The sequence below is a fragment of the Equus przewalskii genome, chromosome 12 (assembly GCF_037783145.1).
Source record: "Equus przewalskii isolate Varuska chromosome 12, EquPr2, whole genome shotgun sequence".
In the NCBI taxonomy this organism is placed as follows: Eukaryota; Metazoa; Chordata; class Mammalia; order Perissodactyla; family Equidae; genus Equus; species Equus przewalskii.
The window spans coordinates 7,606,511-7,625,451 of record NC_091842.1 but is presented as its reverse complement, the minus strand read 5'-3'; the positions used below and the strand labels follow the sequence as shown (position 1 = coordinate 7,625,451).

The 18,941-nt window shown below is 36.8% G+C and overlaps 1 long non-coding RNA gene across 1 annotated transcript in view; it reads right to left on the bottom strand.

Annotated features, from left to right (window-relative positions):
- Nucleotides 1-6,785: 6,785 nt before the first annotated feature.
- Nucleotides 6,786-18,941, bottom strand: part of LOC139074847 (uncharacterized) — a 37,331-nt gene continuing 25,175 nt past the window's right edge. The window contains exons 2-5 of the long non-coding RNA XR_011524700.1: nucleotides 17,375-17,496; nucleotides 15,000-15,046; nucleotides 11,780-11,901; nucleotides 6,786-8,195 (exon numbers count right to left, since the gene is read on the bottom strand). This is a non-coding gene — a long non-coding RNA (uncharacterized lncRNA). The remainder of the gene's footprint in view (nucleotides 8,196-11,779; nucleotides 11,902-14,999; nucleotides 15,047-17,374; nucleotides 17,497-18,941) is intronic.

The following is an 18,941-nucleotide window of genomic DNA, read 5'->3' as shown; positions in this document are numbered from 1 at the left end:
TGTGCATGGCTGGTGGGAATATAAATTTGTACAGGCACTATTGAAAACAGAATGGAGATTCCTCAAAAAATTAAAAATATAACTACCTTGTGATCCAGCAATTCCACCCCTGGGCATATATCCAAAGGAAGTAGTGAAACCACTATCTCGAAAAGCTATCTGCACCCCCATGTTCCTAGCAGCATTATTTACAATAGCCAAGACACAGAAACAAGTTCAGTACCCACCTATGGATGAATGGATAAAGAATATGCGGTGTATATATATATAATGGAATATCAGTCAGCCATAAAAAGGAAGGAAATTCTGACATTTGTGACAACATGGATGGATCTTGAGGGTATTATGCTAAGTGAAATAAGTCAGACAAAGAAAGACAAGTACTATATGATTTCATATATATGTGGAATCTAAAAAATTGAATTCAGAGATACAGAGAAGAGATTGGTGGTTGCCAGAGTTGGGGCCTGGGAGTAGGGAAAATGGGTGAAGGTGGTTAAAAGGTAAAAACTTCTAGTTGTGAGATGAATAAATTCTGGGGGTGTAATGTACACCATGGTGACTATAGTTAACAATATTGTACATTTGAAAATGGCTAAGAGAATAGATCATAAAAGTTCTTATAACAAGAAAATAATATGTAACTTTGTGAGGAGACGGATGTTAACTAAACTTATTGTGGCAATCATTTCACAATACATACATATATTAAATCATTGCGTTGTACACCTTGAACTAATACAGTGTTGAATGTCAGTTATATCCCAATAAAACAGGAAAAATAAATCTCACCCTTTAATAAAAACAAACGAACAAACACCACATTGAGTCACCACTTCATGTCCATTTTTAAGGCTATTATTAAAAAACAAAATATAAGTGTTGGTGAGGATATGAAGAATTTGGAATCCTTGTCCACTGTTGGTGGGAATGTACAACGGTACACCCATTATAGAAAACAGTTTGGTGTTTCCTCAAAAAATTCGAACTAGAATTACCATATGATACAACAATTCTATTTCTAGGTTTATACCCAAAAGAATCCAAAGCAGAATACCAAAAGGATTTTTGTACACCCCTGTTCATGGCAGCTTCATTCACAACAACCAAAAGTAGAAGCAACCCATGTGTCCGCTGATGAATGAATGGATAAACAAAATGTGGTAAATGCCTACAATGCAATATTATTCAGCCTTAAAAAGGAAGGAAATTCGGACACATGCTACAATGTGGATGAACCTTGAGGGCAATACTAAGTGAAATAAGCCATTCATGAAAAGACATGTACTCTATGATTCCACATATATGAGATACCTCATGCAGTCAAATTCACAGAGACAGAAAGTAGAATGTTTGTTGCCAACGGTTGGGGAAGGAGGGCTTGAGGTATTGTTTAATGGGGATGGAGTTTCAGTTTGGGAAGTTGGAAAGAGTTCTGGAGCCTGGTTCCACACAAAGTGAAGGTACTCAACAGTACTTAACCATACAATTAAAAATGGTTAAGATGGTAAATATTATATGTATTTTACCACACTTGTAAAATTTTTGTAAAAAACTTAGCTTGGGTTGAATATGGGGCACTATCATTAATAATGAGATATTACTTTGGATGACAACTAGACTTTTGGAGGTGAACAGGAGGTAGTCTATACAGAAGTCGAAATATAATGATCTACACCTGAAATTTATATAATGTTATAAATCAGTGTTATCTCATTAAAAGAATAAATAAAATTCATATGAAAGTTCAAAAATGTGGTATGATCAAAAACTTACCACAAACATAAATTTTAATGGAAAAAAGTCTTTAGGCACATTCCCATGAAAGTCAAGAACAATAAAAGCTCACAATTATACTATCAAGCGTCGTACTAGAGAATCTTGCCAATACAACATGAAAGAAATAGGATAAAGCTTGAGCAGAAAGAAACATTATGTTATATTACAGACCTTAGAAGTCCAAGAGCATCATCTTACAAATAATTGGAACCAACAAGTAACCTAAAGAAACATACAATAAACTACTTATCAGTCCAAATAACCAGTCAGAAAATATAATAAAACTGATAATAAAATGAAAATGCTAAGATAGATGGAGATAAATCACATTCCTGAATTGGAAGATTTTATTGCAAAGAAGTCAGTTCTTAAATGAATCCTAAATTCAAAAATTTCCAGTCCAAATCTCTTAATATGTAATATGGAGTTTGCCAAAATAATTCAAAAACTCAAATAAAAGAGAAAATCTGTAAGAATAAACATAAGATAACTGAAAAAGTGCAACAATGCAGAACAGGTGCTATCAGCTGTCAGAACATGCTCTGAATTCCAGGATATTAAAACAGCATGATATTCATTCAAGGAAAAAATCAATGACAGAATAGTGAGGCCAGAACACAGATTTATATACAGGAATTTAATATATAATAACCATGGCATTTCAAATCAGCGGAAAAATGATGTGGGAACATTTTGGTATCCATGGCAAGATGTAGGGTGAGAACTCTCTAAGGTATAGCTTAATTGTCAAGCTTTCTAAAAGTTTTATGAAATCATGAAATAAAGCCTTAGAATATTTATTTTCCGTGAGAGTTTGCTTTAACCCTTAATCCTGGCTGGGTGTTCCTATCTGGCTTTAGCAGAATATTATAGCGCTTGAGGGCAAAGATGCATCCTGGTAGCCCTGCACTGGAAGCCAGATGGAAAAAATCTCCACAGCCACCATGACCTTCTCTTGGTGCTGTTAGACACAGAGAGGAAGGTGATCCAGACACCACAGAACACCAACATGCTGAAGGTCAGGCACTTCACTTCATTAAAAGTATCAGGCATGCTCCTGGCCAAAAAAGCCAAGGTGAAGCTCACAAGGGCCAAGGAGCTCTAGTATCCTAAGAAAAGGTAGAACATAATGACAGAGCCCTTACTGCACACAATGACAAGAAGAGTAGGCTCAAAATGTGCATCTACATCAACAAAAAGGGGAGGGGTTCCCAACCACCCTGCAACCCTGCACAGAAAGTCACTTGAATCTATGAGCAGATGGGAACGATGGAAGTAGGTGCCCTGATAGCAACCACTGCCTCATCTTTCTCCCTGGGTTTGTGAACATGAAAGCCAGAACAACAGTGATGGTTTTAGCCAAAATGGTGGAAACAGCCACGGTAAATAGGACTCCAAATGTCAATTATTGGAGGATGCAAGTGGCAGTGTTGGGATTTCCAATAAACAGTAAGGAGCAGAGGAAGCAAAAGGTGAGTGAGGCGAGCTGCATGTAGCCTAGAGCACAGTAATTAGCTTTGACTATGGGAGTGTCCCTATACTTCACAAAAATCCCAGAACAACATGTGTTTGGACAGACAGACAAAGGGCTCCACAAACAGGTACCATCCCCATAGGATCTTCACAGGCCAAGAAGGTTGCAACCTTTGAGAGGCAATGATCTCTATCACTGTTTGGGTATTGTCTGGAACTTCACACACTGCTTCATATCTGGCAAGAAAAGCATGGTGCCTTTTACTTGGGTTCGATGATTTTCATGAGCCCCCCAAAAACTCACATTTTGACCAAATTGCTGTAATTAGACTACAAATAAAGGAATGTTCTAGGGAGAAATATTCCAAGTTAATGGTGTCTATTTTTCTCTTGGTATATCAAAGGTCAAAGATCTCTAGTTTCACCTCTTTTGTTCAATTTCTATATGCAAGGGAACAAGCTTTTTCTTACAAACAAAAATTATATCAACTATATCACTTAAATATAGGTAGAATAGGACATATCTTGGATTTGTTCACTCAATAGTGAGCATTTATTGACAACTTTCAGTGACCTAGACAATTCCCCAAGTTGCACATAGAGAGATGGTCAAGAGATGAAGTCTCATTTAACCTTCAAAATTACATTTCTGCTATCCAAATAATTGTACACCTATCTCCTATTCATTATCACTTCTACTATTTTTGTTCAGATTTGAACAACTTTTATTTTAACAAAATAACTCCTTAATGAGTCTTGCTGTCCTCTGTCTTGAATCTCTCTCATCTCTCATCCATTCAATCAAACCTATTAATGTTTCTATTATTTAAATCCTTTCATGTAATTTCCTTGCTTAAAATACCATAATTATTCTCATGTTCTTCTAGGGCAGTGATTCTCAAACATTAATGCACATTAGAATCACCTGGAGGGCTTGTTAAAGCAGTTTGCTGGACCCCACCCTTAGAATTCCTGATTCAGAAACTCAGGATTTACATTTCTAATAAGCTCCCAAGTGATGCTGATGCTGTTGGTACAGATACTACACTTTGAGAACCACCGTTCTAGATGGAATCCAAACTCCTAGCAATGCAAAAAAGGTCCATTATTATCCTGGTTCTACTACTTCTCCTGTAGCACCGTTTTTGAGAGGGATTGGGTAATGAGGATAAAAGAACAAATTTTAATGTGTTCCTTTAATGTGATACTCCAGACAATTTGTTTGAAATATCACATACTATATCTCACTTAATTCTCCCACAATCTTCTGAGGCAGGTGGACAATATCAACTTATTTTGCAGAAGAAAATAATTGAGGCTTGAAGAGCTTAAGTGACTCACCTGAGATCTTGGAGATAGTGAGGGCTGGGCTGGGATCCTGACTTAAGACACAGGTCAGACTAGGGTGAGGCAAATGAGACACCAGAGGTGCAAAATTTAAGGAAGCACTCACTTTCAGGTGCCAAGCCTGCCCTTGCATGACCCTGAGCATGAGTGCCTCCTTAAATTTTGTACTTCATGTGCCTCACCCTACCTTTCCCTAGTCCTGGCCCTACTCAAGAATGTCTGACTGCAAAGCCTATGCACTTTCCATTACACACTTTTTGCTAACTTTAGTGTTCATCACAACCTTTTCTCTTAAAAAGATGTCATTCTCTTAGAATGATAAGGTTTAGAGAAATTTCTGCATTTTTAAATTTGTCAAAAGGAATTTCTAAAAATTTAATTCCATAAATTTAATTTATCAATGAAATGTAAACTACACGCCAATCTCATTTAAAAAATCTAAATCCTTAAATAAAATATTAAAAAATATAATCAAGTACATTAAAGAAATGGCACACCACAGTCAATTAAGGCTTTTTAAGTGTTTCAAATGGAAAAAATTGAAAGAACATTCAACTTATAAGGAGGCAGAACTGAGTTCTAGATATTCCAAATATTGACATCAATTTTATACTGAATTATAATAAACAAAAACAGACAACAAAATTCCTGAAGCTTTTCTTCTTTTTTAATTTTATGATATAGTTCAAGCTGAGTAAAAATTATCTGTTTCCTGTAGGTTTGATGAAATTCTCATGTGACCCTATCAGGACCTAGTGCCTTTTCAGGTAGGTAGCCCTTTTGATATCTTTCGACACTATCAAAATAATAAAATAAGTCTATCTTTAATTCTCAAAATGCTCCATTATCCTCCTGCTTGTGCACATAACACATGCTTTCTCTTCTTCCTGGGGCATCATTTCTTCCCTTCTACACCTGACTAACTATAAACACCTGTCTCTAGACTGAGCTGGAAGCATCTCACCTGAGTAGCATTCCTTGCCTGTGTAAGGCTTATTGACTCCATATTTCTCCAATACATCCTACTCATACGTCTATAATCACTTTTTACACTTTATTGCAATTATCCTTTACTTAACTGTTTATATCATTAAGCTGGGGATGTTCAATGAAAATGTGGTTTATTTGAAAAAGAATATTTGGAGTTAGAACAGTATTGAAATTTTGGCTCTTCCACTTATTAAGGGTCTAATCTTATTAATCAATTTTGTTAATAAAAATTACTAAAACCTCGGCAATCATGTAAAAGGATGACTGAATGCCCTTTCAGTGTCATACTGTAGCCCTGTATCACCAGCTAACCCAAGGCTTATTTACTTATCTAGAACAATGTATCTGTTTGACTTTATGATTTACTGTTTGATTAGGACCCAAACACTGTGCAGTTACATGTTAATCTGTAGGTTTCCGTCCAGGAGAAAGATAAACCTATAGGACATTAACCATTTTTCTGTGTAACCTACAAATCTTATTCTAACATTCTTTGTTGATGTTTTGTTGTCAAACGTGCTTTTACTGATGAACTATATAAACTTCGTTCTCCCAAAAAGTGTTTGTGATTTTTGGAACCACTTTGATCATCTTATTTATTTTATTAATTAATTAGTTGAATAAATCTTTGATACAGGTTTGTTCTATATTTTTGAAAGTCACGGGCTTAACTTTTAAAAACTGATGCTCACAGTGAACTTAAATCACAGAAAAATGGTAATGATAACGTCTACCTCTGCAGTATTCTTATGGAAAAAATGAGTATGTATGTATGTTCCTGTACCATAGTCTCTCAATAAATGGTATTTGTAGCATTACTTTCTCTTGACATGGTATATTGCACCTAATAGACACTCAATATATATTGGTTGAATATTTATATTATTGAATACAAATACAGTTATACTGTTGAATAACTAACTGACTGAATTATCAATAACAAGATGGGACAAAATAGCCACACCTTCATCTTCAATAAGCCTAAATTCCTAGGTGTTAATTGACACTAAAAAGCTGTGCTTCAGTCTATATTCCTAAATCTGAGCTAGGTGATTTTTTACATAAACTTTTTATTTTAAGATAATTGTAGATTCACATGCAGTTAGAATCAATACACAGAGATCCTGTGTACCCTTTATCCAGTCTCCTCCAACAGTAACATCTTGCAAAAGTCAAGTAAAATTTCACCACCAGGATATTGACACTGAGGTTCATTTATTATTGAGAACTTCCTATTTCTTTGCTGAGGCTTTCTATTTTTTCATTTGTCTCAAGCATGTTCATAACTGCTCATTGGAGCATTTTTATGATAGTTGCTTTAAAATATTTATTAGATACTTCTGACATCTCTGTGATCTCGGTGTTATCGTCTGTTGGCTTTCTCTTTTCATCCAGTTTGAGATCTTCCTGGTTCTTGTTATAATGAGTGATTTTTGATGGAATCCAGAACATGTTTGGTATTGTGATATAAGACTCTGGATTTTATTTAAACTTCTGTTTTATCTGGCTTCCTCTGCGATTATTCTGGCTGGAAAAGGTTGGGGGATGCTGACTTGTTACTGCCTAGGAAATAGAATTCCAAATTTTCCACTCAGCCTCTGTAGACACAAGATGAGGGAAGATCTCCCCATTTCTTCTGTGTTGGGTAGGAGTTATGACTCCACATTAGGCCTCCATGACATCTCCCTGGTTAAGAGTGCCCCCTTACTGCTTCCCATGTGGCCCCCTGTAAATTTGGGGGGATGGTGTGGCCTTGTAACTACTAGGGCTATGGTGAAAGTCCTGACTGTCCACTTTCCCTCCTCTAAGATCAAACCAGTAGGGAGTAGGAGGGGTGCCTCATTGTTGCAGAGTTGGGGGTGGAAGTTTAGGAAGTAGAGGGCCTGGTTACTGCCCAGTGATGAGCAACATCCTACCTGCCCACTTGACCTTCTCTGACACCACCCTGGCAGGTTGCCTTGTTGCAAGTGGAGGGGGTGGATGACCACATTCCCCACCTGGCCTTTCCTGGTGGGAGTGGGCCACAGTTTTATTCTGTGATGTTTGACTGGATTAGAGCAGTTCTTGTCTAAAAGTTTTCTGGCTTTCTAGGCTGTCCCTTTCCTGACCCTTTGGCTAGAGAAAGCAGACTTTTTAGGGGGCATTTTAATGTTGTAAATTCCCATTGGCCTTTCCAGGTTGTTGTCTTCTTCAGATCCAAGCCTGGGAGATATAAAGCAAAAGAAAACCTAGGAAACTCACTACCATGTAATTTGTTGGTTCCCAAGGTCTTTACTAGTATGCTTTATTCTCTCCACCTTCCAGCGTCGTCTTAGTTTTGTTATATATATATGTTCAGCATTTTAGCTGTATGTAGAGGAAGGAATAGTGAGAAGTATATCTCTACTCCGTCTTCCCTGACGTGGAAGTCCTCTGAGCACTAAGGTTTATGTTTATTCTGGGGGAGAGAAGCTTCAGGAAAATCTATTGTCTTTTAGTTTTTGTTTCTACTAACTGCTTAAAGACTCCTTATCCTAATGATATTTGGACATCTGACCAACATCGATCTTGGTTTTCTTCCATTTTTTCCTGGGTATTTTTAATATTTGAAAAACATTAAAATTGATCTGTGAAAGAGAAAATAGAAAAACGTAGTTGATATTGCGGTTGAAATTTGGTCTGAGAAGATAGAAACGTTTAATTAATTAGTCAAGGAAGTACTGTATTGGTTAAATGCATGGAGAGGGGAGCAAGATTATCAAGTCTTAATTTGATTACACAGCTGCCAGCAGTGACTTTGAGTAAGCTTCTGTTCCATCATTTCCTCATCTTTAAATGGGGATGCTATTCATATCTGCTTTACAGGATTATTGTTAAATGATTTATTATATGAAAAGCACTTGGAACTGTGTCTAGCATCTAACAAATGCTATCCAATAGTTTGATATTGCCAATCCATTTGCCTGTTGATTTATTAAACATAATTATCAGCTGCATGTTCTGTTCCATATATAAATATGTGTTTTTGTGTATTATCCCATTTTTTTATTGTTAGAGTTTAAAAATACATTTTAATATCTGGGAATATAAGGCTCCCATATACCTAAATTCTCTTCCGATATTTTACGCAAATCATTCTATATATAAACTTGATTATATATTACATAAATGTCCACTTTTTCATTAATATTTCAATATGAAAGGCATTCAACTTACAAATAAACTTAGTACCTTTTGCTATCTTTCAATTCTCACATTTTCTGTCAATAAATAATGCGAGCCCTTTGGTTATTCAAAAATTGTTTTATATTCATAATTAAATAATAGAAGTTTTCTGTATATCAGATTTGCACAGTTCTTGCAGTTTATTACTAAATATTTTAAATGCATTGCTTCATTATTGGAATATTTTTCTGATATTTATTTAATATGGTTATTACTTGTACATAGAAAAGTTACTGCTTTTGGGGTACATATTTGGAGACTGGACTTCTTACGAAATATTGGAAAAAATGGTAATTTTTGCTTTCTTTTTATTTTAAAATGAAAGCTAGACTTACGTTGAAGAAAGTTTAGCTTTATGATAACCTATAACATCTTAAATGGAAATTTTTCCCTAATTACTCTCCTATATAATTATTTTCCTTGAATTTATTTTTTGTAAAAATGTTATTTACAATAATTTGGTTCAAAAATGATGGTTCTTGCATTGTTATTTATAATTTCTTTATGCCTACTAATTATTTCTGAGTAGATTAAGACATTTACAATATTGTAATTCTTATTCTGTAAAATAAGGATGTTATATGGACAATAGGGGGAATCTAGTATATAGAAACAAGGAAGGTCATCGAATATATTAGACAGAAATAAGAGGAGTTAACTAGTGAATTCAGAAGAAATTGTACTTTAGATTCAGATTTGTGGATACAGAGGGAGAAAAATGGCAGAACTTTGTAGCAGTCTATAAACTTTTGACACCAAATGTGTGAGAAGCCAAGAAATCTGATCAAGCAAACTAAAAGTCTCCTTTTCAGGGCACGCAATCTACTGCAAGATGCTCTGTAAACGAGACCCCAACTTATGGCAATAGCATTCTAATGAGAGAAAAACAAGCACATGGAGCCTACACTAATTCGAAGTGAGCTATTCAGCAGCCAAGTTTGCAAAGAGTTTCTGCTGAAAGGATAACAGAAGAAAGACTTTGAGTTTACCTGAAAGGATAATTTGAGCCTTCTGTGTTCCTGAGTGCTCCTGGGTACAGACCTGACTTAGTCAGTTATGCTAGTAATAAACCCTATCCATGAGCATTCTCTATTTCACATTGTCATCACTGTTTATAAGCAAACTCCAAGATCCATGGACCTGGCAAATGAGGAAGTCTTCTCTTGAGGTATTCTGTGTAACTTTGCCAGGACTGAGCAAGCTAGGCCACTTACTGCTTTTATTACTCTTCCTGCTTTCACCAATTAACCAAGGGTGAGCCCCCAAGAGGTTGTGAAGAAATAAAGGTATATTCTTTCATTCAACCAAGAGATATATACTTTATGTATCCATAAGTTTGTACTGTGGCTATGTACTCACTATGCATTTCTCCTTAAAGTTACCAAGACTTATATTACACAGTGTTACTCTCTGAATGGAATATTTTTTATCATTTTATCTACTTGGTTATTATTGAAAAAAGGAAAATATATTTTTGCATATGAATCTCCTAGATGAGAGATTTTTATTTAGTCAGTTTTTTTGAGGAGGATTAGCCCTGAGCTAACCGCTGTCAATCCTCCTCTTTTTGCTGAGGAAGACTGGCCCTGAGCTAACATCCACGCCCATCTTCCTCTGCTTTATATGTAGGATGCCTACCACAGCATGGCGTGCAAAGCCATGCCCTGTCTGCACCCGGGATCCGAACTGGCAAACCCTAGGCTGCCAAAGTGGAACATGCACACTTAACTGCTACACCACTGGGCCGGCCCCGAGAGATTTTTAACTTCAAATTTTTGGAATTATACTGTTTCAGTTGACTTTTTGGAGTATTTTTGGTATAAAATAAAATATTTTAATCTCTTATGTTTTCCATTTCCATAAATGTCACCCTTTCTGTTTCATGAATTGTTGCAATATTCAGAATTCTGGCACAATGTTAAAGAACAAGAACAAAGTGAACATTCTATGTTGTCCACAAATTTGAGTGGTGGATGGTGTATTCTGTTTTCCGTATTTTGATTAGAATGTCTCTTGGCAATTTCAAGATATTAGCTATGGTCTGAAAAGTCTTCAGAATCAGTCCATTTTCACTTTTTGTCATGGAGTTCCACCACTCCAGCCTAGACATGCTGTTCTCCAGGCACACTGAACTTTTTTTTCCAGGTCCCTGAATAGTGGAAGGAATGTGCTGTTTCAATTATTTCTGAAAAGGAATTCTTCCTTCCTCTATTCAGCTGATATAATTCTATTCATCTTTCAGAACTTGAAATAAAGCATTGAGTCTTTTGGGGGAATTTTTCTGACATCCCAAAGCAACGTTAGATGCTCCCCCAAGTCTTTGTACTTACAGCACTTATATTGTGACTCCTATAACTTTCCTTGTGATCACTCGTCATGTTCATTTCCTCGCTCCCTGCCTCTGAACTAGCAGAGCAGAGGCATTAAAGAACAACTAGGGGTACTATAATGTATCCTGTATATGTATGTATAATATATGTAATGTATAATGTAGCACGTTGCACAGTGGCTGGCTCATAGCAGTAATACAGGATATTTTTTCATTTGTTAAATCACACAAATTATTTCTGAACACTTACTTTGTATCGTTAATGTTGCTGGGCACTTGAGAAATGAAGCTGAATAAGATGCACCCTTCAATGTGATCAAGGTTTGGTTGAAAGAAATGCATACAATAAAACCAAGATCCTCATAATTCCGTGTATTAAGTTCCATGGTAGAAACAAACATAGGTCACTCTGGGACAATCCTTAAAAATATTTTCTTAAGAAGGTGATGCTAACAGTCAGAATCTGAGTAGGAATGAACCAGTTCGAAGAGAAGAATATCCTTTCATAGGGAAGATTATTAACTTTAATAGCAAAATCATGGAATAAATGAAAGAACAACTTTGAGATTTCAGTCCTATTTTAGATCTTTCCCCTTTTTGGGGACAAATAGAGATATAACTGAAAAGAGGAGGAGGAAAATCCCTGCAGCTCTGTACCTGTGTCACTGGAAATCTCCTTCTCTGGGCAGAATGCACAGTCAAAGAAGCAGGCAGACTTTCCTCACTGGGGATTGCTTGGATCCAGGGCCACAGCTCTTGCTGCACACAGAGCCAGGAATCTGAAGAAGTCAGAGGAAAATCTTGTTAAAATCTGCAAATATGACCTAGTTTTGTGTAACCAGAGTGTTTCGGGGATAATCAACAAATTCCATTTAAAACAGGCCTCCCATTCATTCATTAGACTGGATGCTCTTAACTACTGTATGATGTTAATGATACCAAATTTTAGAATCATATACTTGGTTAGATGTATTTTTTTCATATCCATTAGGCATTAGGAAAGGAAAACAACTCAAGTTAGAGGGGAGACTAGACAATTACTCAAGTTGGAAGGGGCGAATGTGCTTCTCCTGTCGAACAGAAACAGGTCATGGAACTTCCCATGGCTGGGCTCTGTTCTAAAAATGCATAGGTCATAAACATCCAGGAATGAAACTGTTCGACAAAACTCTTTGAACCCAGTGGCCCAATCCAACAACTTGTCATATATGGAAAAATCTTGACAATGTGGAGCCTGTGGGACAAATTATCCTACTTTTACCTGAAGGCCAAGTCCATCAAGAAAGTTCTAAAAGTTGAGACTATCATACTCTTTCACAAACATTCTTTTCTGATCCAAATATACCTTGTCCCAAGCACTGTTGTTAAACTGGATGCTTTTCAGAAAGGAATGGAGAGGGGAGAGATGTATTTGGGTTTTAGAAAGAATTCTGGATTTGGACAGCAGGGGCCCTTTAGCTGTATGAATTTGAAAAATTTCCTTATCCTTTTGGAACTTCAAATTTAAAAGTAGTCACTTGTATCATAAAAATCAAATGAGGTAATACATATGAAAAAAACTTGATAAAAACTAAAATTTAAAATGATATTTAAATATCACATAATATACATATGATTATATATATTATATATATACATATTTATATTTTATGAAATAAATTTTGTAAATTAGCCACTATAGTTTTAGACCAAACAGACGTACATCCTCATCAGTCACTTCCTTGAGGTGATGCTTGAGAACATGAGAACCAAAAGTATCTATGCACAAATTTCAGAAAATATTGACCACAGAGTCAAATTCAGACTCTCTCATTTGTCACTGGTAGCCTTTCAAAACCTCACTTTACTGTTTTGAAAAATGGAGATAAAAATGTTGCCTAAATTATTACGTAAGATAAATCAAACACATATACATATATATGACATGTATCATGCATATATATGCATAACATAAAATATTTAAGTTAGCTACTACAGTGCCAGACCTGACAAAGGCACTTCAAGAACTAGTGTTCTCTCTACTATCGTTTAAGACCATCATGAAAGAAGTCTATACTAACGATAATGAAAAAAAAAGATGAGGTTGGCGGGACTCTGAGGCTCTTTGTGACTCCAAGAGTTCACTTTGGTAAATAACCTCTACAATTCTGTCAGCACCATTGGTACATTTTTTTTAGTGATCATTTCTACCAAAACAAGTTGAAATTGAAAGCATCTAAGACTAGATCCCCTTTTGAGGCACTGAAGCTGGTAAAAAGTCTACTATATCTCTGAGGAAAGAACCTAAAACCCAATTTCCTATTGAAGTTCTGAAAAATTACATTTGACTGTGTATTTGGACTGGATCTAAATTTTCTAGATCATCAGAGGAGGAGCAACTTGATTTGAAACATTAACTGCCCAGAGTAAACATTCAGCCTCTCTCCATCCCCCATTGACTGCATTTCTGACTGCTGAAGTTTGTGAAGGGTTTGGGCCACAATATACGCAGCATTATGTACATAGTAACTCCCTCCAGCCATGGTCATATCAAGCTTGTTCAAATGGAGAGACTCCAAAGAGGCATTTGGTGGACGGTTCCCCAGTTTCTCACTGTCAGGTTCAGAAATCAATCAGTCAAAATGCAGGTACCATAATTTAGTAAGGTAAAAGTCTTCTGGGTATTTAGAAGGGGCAACTGTCTGGAGAAACTATTTGAAACCAAGGATCTCACTATGCGGTTGTGAAAAAATGACAGTCCTAAGAATGTGTCAAGCATGGAATAACTTTCATTGAAAATAAAATCCCATTGTGATGTAGTGATCCAGAATTTCCCTGTCACCAAAAGGTTCCACTTTGAAAAGCTCAGTTCTAGGAGTGAGTAATAGTCAACAAAAATGACAACCACATTTGCTGGTGAATCTAATCCTTAAATGGTATTGCCAGGTCAATGAGAAATACACCCTCTGAGTGTCAGGAATCATTTCCACAAAGGCCACCCAGCTGCTGCTACTGTCCATCTGTCCTCAGAAGTCCCAGAGAGACTGTCTACCTTTCTTGTCTTCTGAAAGAACCAGCCCAACCCAGATCCAATCAAAATGCAGCATCAACAAGACCATGCCAAGGGCTAGTGCTGTGTTTCTGAAGGCCATCTGATAGAGAGATGGAAACTGGCTTCTGTCACACAGGATGGGATCAAATTGCCATAGATAAGCTAAATGGGAAAATAAAATCATGATCCCATTTGATACCAGAGGAAGCAACATGAGGAAGCAAAGAAGCACAATCATCAGCCCATCCAACTTAAATTAAATTAAATTTAATTAAATTTAATCCAAATTAAATTAAAGGGCATCAAGCCAGATCGCCTGGTTGCTATTCAACGTGTTACCTGTAGAAAGGAATCATACATAAGCTCTCTTCATTCCATTTTTATACATCATCCTCCCTGTGAAAGTTCTCTGCAAAACAGAGAACTATCTGAACTCAGAAATCCCCAAAATGTTATCCAGTTATGGCCTCCCCTATTTGCTCCTTTCTCTCACCCTCTGCAAAAGATTGAAATATTGACCCAAATTCTTCACCTCTCACTGTCCTATTGCCCGCTGTTATGTAAACTGGCAGTTACTGTTGCTAGAAGTGGAATGTACTTCCCTGTCCCTTGACCTTGTTTGTACTCACCATGTGACTTGAGTTTACAAATGATGTTAGTGGACATAACACAAGCAAAGTCTTGAAATGTGGTTACTGAGTTGGGATTGACATTCTGCACTTCTACCATTACTGTGAGGAAAGTTTCTCCCAGGCATTTATTGCCCCTTCAGCATGAGCTTTGAAAGCTACACATGTATAGCAGACCTGAGAACAACCACCAGCAAGGAGTAAAACCCCATTGTACCTGCTCTCAGCTGAACCCAGCCTAGATCAGCTGACCTGTCAACCAACCTGCAGATACATAAAGGAGAGAAAATAATTGTTGCTTCAAGTTACAAAGTTTTATATAGATGTTTTGATAGTATTATCATGCTAATTACTAATGGATATAGAAATTGGTATCTGGAAGTGGGCTGCTGTTGTAACAAAAAGATAGTTTATGGTAGTACTTTGGGAAAATAGTCATGGGTGGTGAGAAAACTGTTAGAGGGGTTTGGTCAAATGGCTATAAGACTATTACAGGAGACTGAAAACGGTGCCCCATAATATGGAGAGGGAAAAATATGATGACGCTGTCATCTGTGGTAATTAGGAAGATAGGAAATATACCTAATAAACTGATGGACTTGGGAAAAATAGGTTTCCAGGCAGAATTTGATCTCAAATGCATATGATAAGAAAGAGATGAGTTAAGAAAACAACGGGCTTATTTGCAAAAGTAGAGTTTATAGGGAATAAAAGGAGCCCAGAAATTTCACTGGTGGAAAATTAAACCACTTCTCACAGAATCAAAGGTGTAACTATTATTATATAGCCTCATAAACAAGACCAAATTCAGGTCAATGCCAGTAAAATATAGCCTCAGAGTAAAGATCAAATAAGTGGTTTGTTTGGCATTATATTCTTTTAAGACCCCTGAAGAAATAAAGTGGTTAGCAGATCATTTCAGTTGAAGAAATTGACTTCCAGAAAGTTTAAGGATATGATCCCACAGCAATCTAAGTACCAGTACCTAAGTACCAGTGACTAAGTATAGAAGGTGGGGTGTGTTTTAAAAAGAACTGTGTGGCTTTTGACATATGCAGTTGACTAGAATCTAATACGCAGAAAACTCAAAAACTTTTTGTTTTTTGAGGAAGATTAGCCCTGAGCTAACATCTGTCACCAATCTTCCTCTTTTTGCTGGGGAAGACTGGCCCTGACCTAACATCCGTGCCCATTTTCCTCTAGTTTATATGTGGGATGCCTACCACAGCATGGCTTGCCAAGCAGTGCTGTGTCTGCATCTGGGATCCAAACCGGGGAACCCCTGGCCATGGAAGTGGAACGTCCGAACTTAACTGCTGCACCACTGGCATGACCCCTCACAAACTTTTTGAGAGAATTTTTTTGGAGAAAGCACTGCCTGCCTGTAATAAAAGACACTGAGACTATTTGGAACGTAACATGACTTGTAGATCCCCAGTTTTCTACAAGTGAGGAACTACTGAAAAACCTAAGGACACACTCTGGAATGCCTTCTTCACAAGTGGCAAAGAAAAACATTGTGTGCTATAGTGGACAAAGAAATAAAGATCTACTTCTAAGGATCCAAACTGAGGCCTAGTCCAGAAAAAGTCTCTATTTCTAAGTCCTGGCAACATTTGCTCAGTGAGGTTTCAGAATTGCATGAATCAGGGACTGCTCTGTGCTTCCCACTTTTCCTCTATATGAATGGAAGTGTTTATTGCAGTTTTCTTGTTTCTGTTCCAACTTTCCATGCTGGGTGGGTGGGACACAAATAGCTTTTGTTAATTCATAGATCGTCATATCAAGAGAAACTATATACAAAACTGGTGTGGATGCTGAGATCTTGGTCTTTAAGCTTCGTGCTGTGATTCCATGAGACTTCTGGGGATCCTAAGGGTGGAGTGAACATAGTTTGCGTGTAGGAGAGCATGCATAATTGTGATTCTAAAGGACAGATTGCTGTAGATTGAATTAACGGCCTTAATTGTTATCTCCTTATATATATGCTCTTTGCCATGTAACTTTTCAACTCCTCCTATTAGAGGCGGGAAGTACTGCCCTACCCCTTAATGTTAGGGGTCATCATATGATTTGCTTTTGCCAACAGGATATTAGTAGAAATGAGCAAGGAAGGGATTGAAACGTTTGATGAACTGTTCTTGCCTTGGTAAGCTTTCACCATTGACATGAAAAGAGTTTCTGCTGAGTAGCTGCTTCCACTCTAGTCTGAGCCTCAGAACCAATACAGCTGGAGAAAACCTGATCTCAAGACATAGCATGGAGGTAAGCTCAGTCAAACCCACTGCTTGAAGCAGAGCAAGCAAGCTGACACCCAGCTCACATGTGCAAGAATGCGAACAAATAATATTTTAAACCATTGATCTATAGGATGATTTTCTCCATAACGTAAGTATTGTTGTTAAAATAGGTACCCAACATACCCACCCCTACCTCAAATAAATGATATACAACACATACAAACACAAACTCTGTATTCTATTTTTGTCTCGTGAGATGAAACCCAGTTATACCCTTTCACTTTTTCTAGGCACCTAAGAGTGGCACCCAAGGAGGCAAGATTCCATTCATCCCCACCTCATCACACCTTACCTGTGGGTATTTGTAGAGTCCCGGCAGCGTCCCCGTCTGAGCTGAAATTGCCCATGTGGTTCTTGAAATAACTGCCACAGACTTGCTCTCTCTCACACAGGTGTAGTTAGGGATCACTTTGCCTAGTCAAGACAACCACATCAGGCAACTCTCCAAGTCCTTTGCTCAGTGTGCAATGCATTGTAGAGATAAAATCCTACATTTATTTTGAGTAAAAGATGGGAGTTCCTGTTTATCTCTTCAGTGGAAAAAACAAAGGCTAGAACATACTGGAAGTGTGATGAAAGAAACCTGTATGGAAGCTATAAACATCCTTAGGAAAAGGTGCATACCATGTGATTTAGGATTTTACTACCAAAGTGGTGTAATTATAGCTCTTTTTAGTGCTTTCTTTCTCTTCAACATTTATGTTTATTAATTGTATATTATTCTATGGTGATGGGAATTTGCAATTTTGTGTGTCTATTTATCACCTTGCTCAAAGTTTTGTATACATTTGCCCTTTCTTTTCAGGTAGGAGGGTTCCTTTCAACATTTCTTGTTAGGTAGATCTAGTGGTGGTGAACTCTTAGCTTTTATTTGTCCGGGAAAGCATTTATTTCTCTTTCTTATGTGAAAGTTAACTTTGCTGCACAGACTATTCTTTTCTGAAAGTTTTTATCTTTCAACATTTTGAGTAGCTCTTTCCACTCTTTACTGGCCTGCAGGGTCTCTGCTGAGAAATCTGCTGACAGCCTAATGAGTATTCCTTTCTAGGCTGTTTTCTTTTTCTCCCTGGCGTCATTTAATAATCTTTCTTTGTCATTCATTTTTCGTGGTTTTATTGTTACGTGTCTTGGAGGAGGTCTTTTTGTGTTGAGATTATTGGGCGTTCTCTTAGCTTCATGGATTTGGATATCCAGTTCCTTGCTCAGGTTTGGGAAGTTCTCAGGAATGATTTCTTTAAATAAGCTATATGTTCCCTTTTAATTTTCTTCTCTTTCTGAGATACCCATTATCTTTATGTTTCCTTTTCTAATGGAATCAAATAATTCTCATAGAATTTCTAGTTTTTAAAAAGTCTTAGTTCTCTCTCTTTCTTCCTGCACCATTTCTAGGTTTCTTCTTTGAGCTAGCTAATTCTCTCTTCCATATAATCAACTCTAGTTCCAATGCTTTCTAAGTCATTCTTCATCTCATTTATTGAGTTCTTCAGCTCTAGAATTTCTGTATGATTCTTATTTAAAGTTTCAATCTCTTTGGTAAAGTATTGCCTCTGGTCACTGATTTTATTCCTAAGATCGTTTACCTGCCTTTCTGAGGTTTCTTGTAGCTTGTTGAATTTCTTCATGACAGGTATTTTCAGTTCTTTATCAGTTAGATCGTACTTTTCCATGACTTACGTTTGCTTTCTGGAGAATTGTTTTCTGCAGCAAACACATTTTTTATTTAAGTACAGTGCTGTTTTTACTCAAAATTTCAACTGCCTAGAGATTAGAAGCTTTTACTTTGTTTTTCAGTAGATGGCACTACAAAGATAGATGTTTGTTTGTTTTTAACCTGAGCTGCCTCTGGGTACATATGAGTA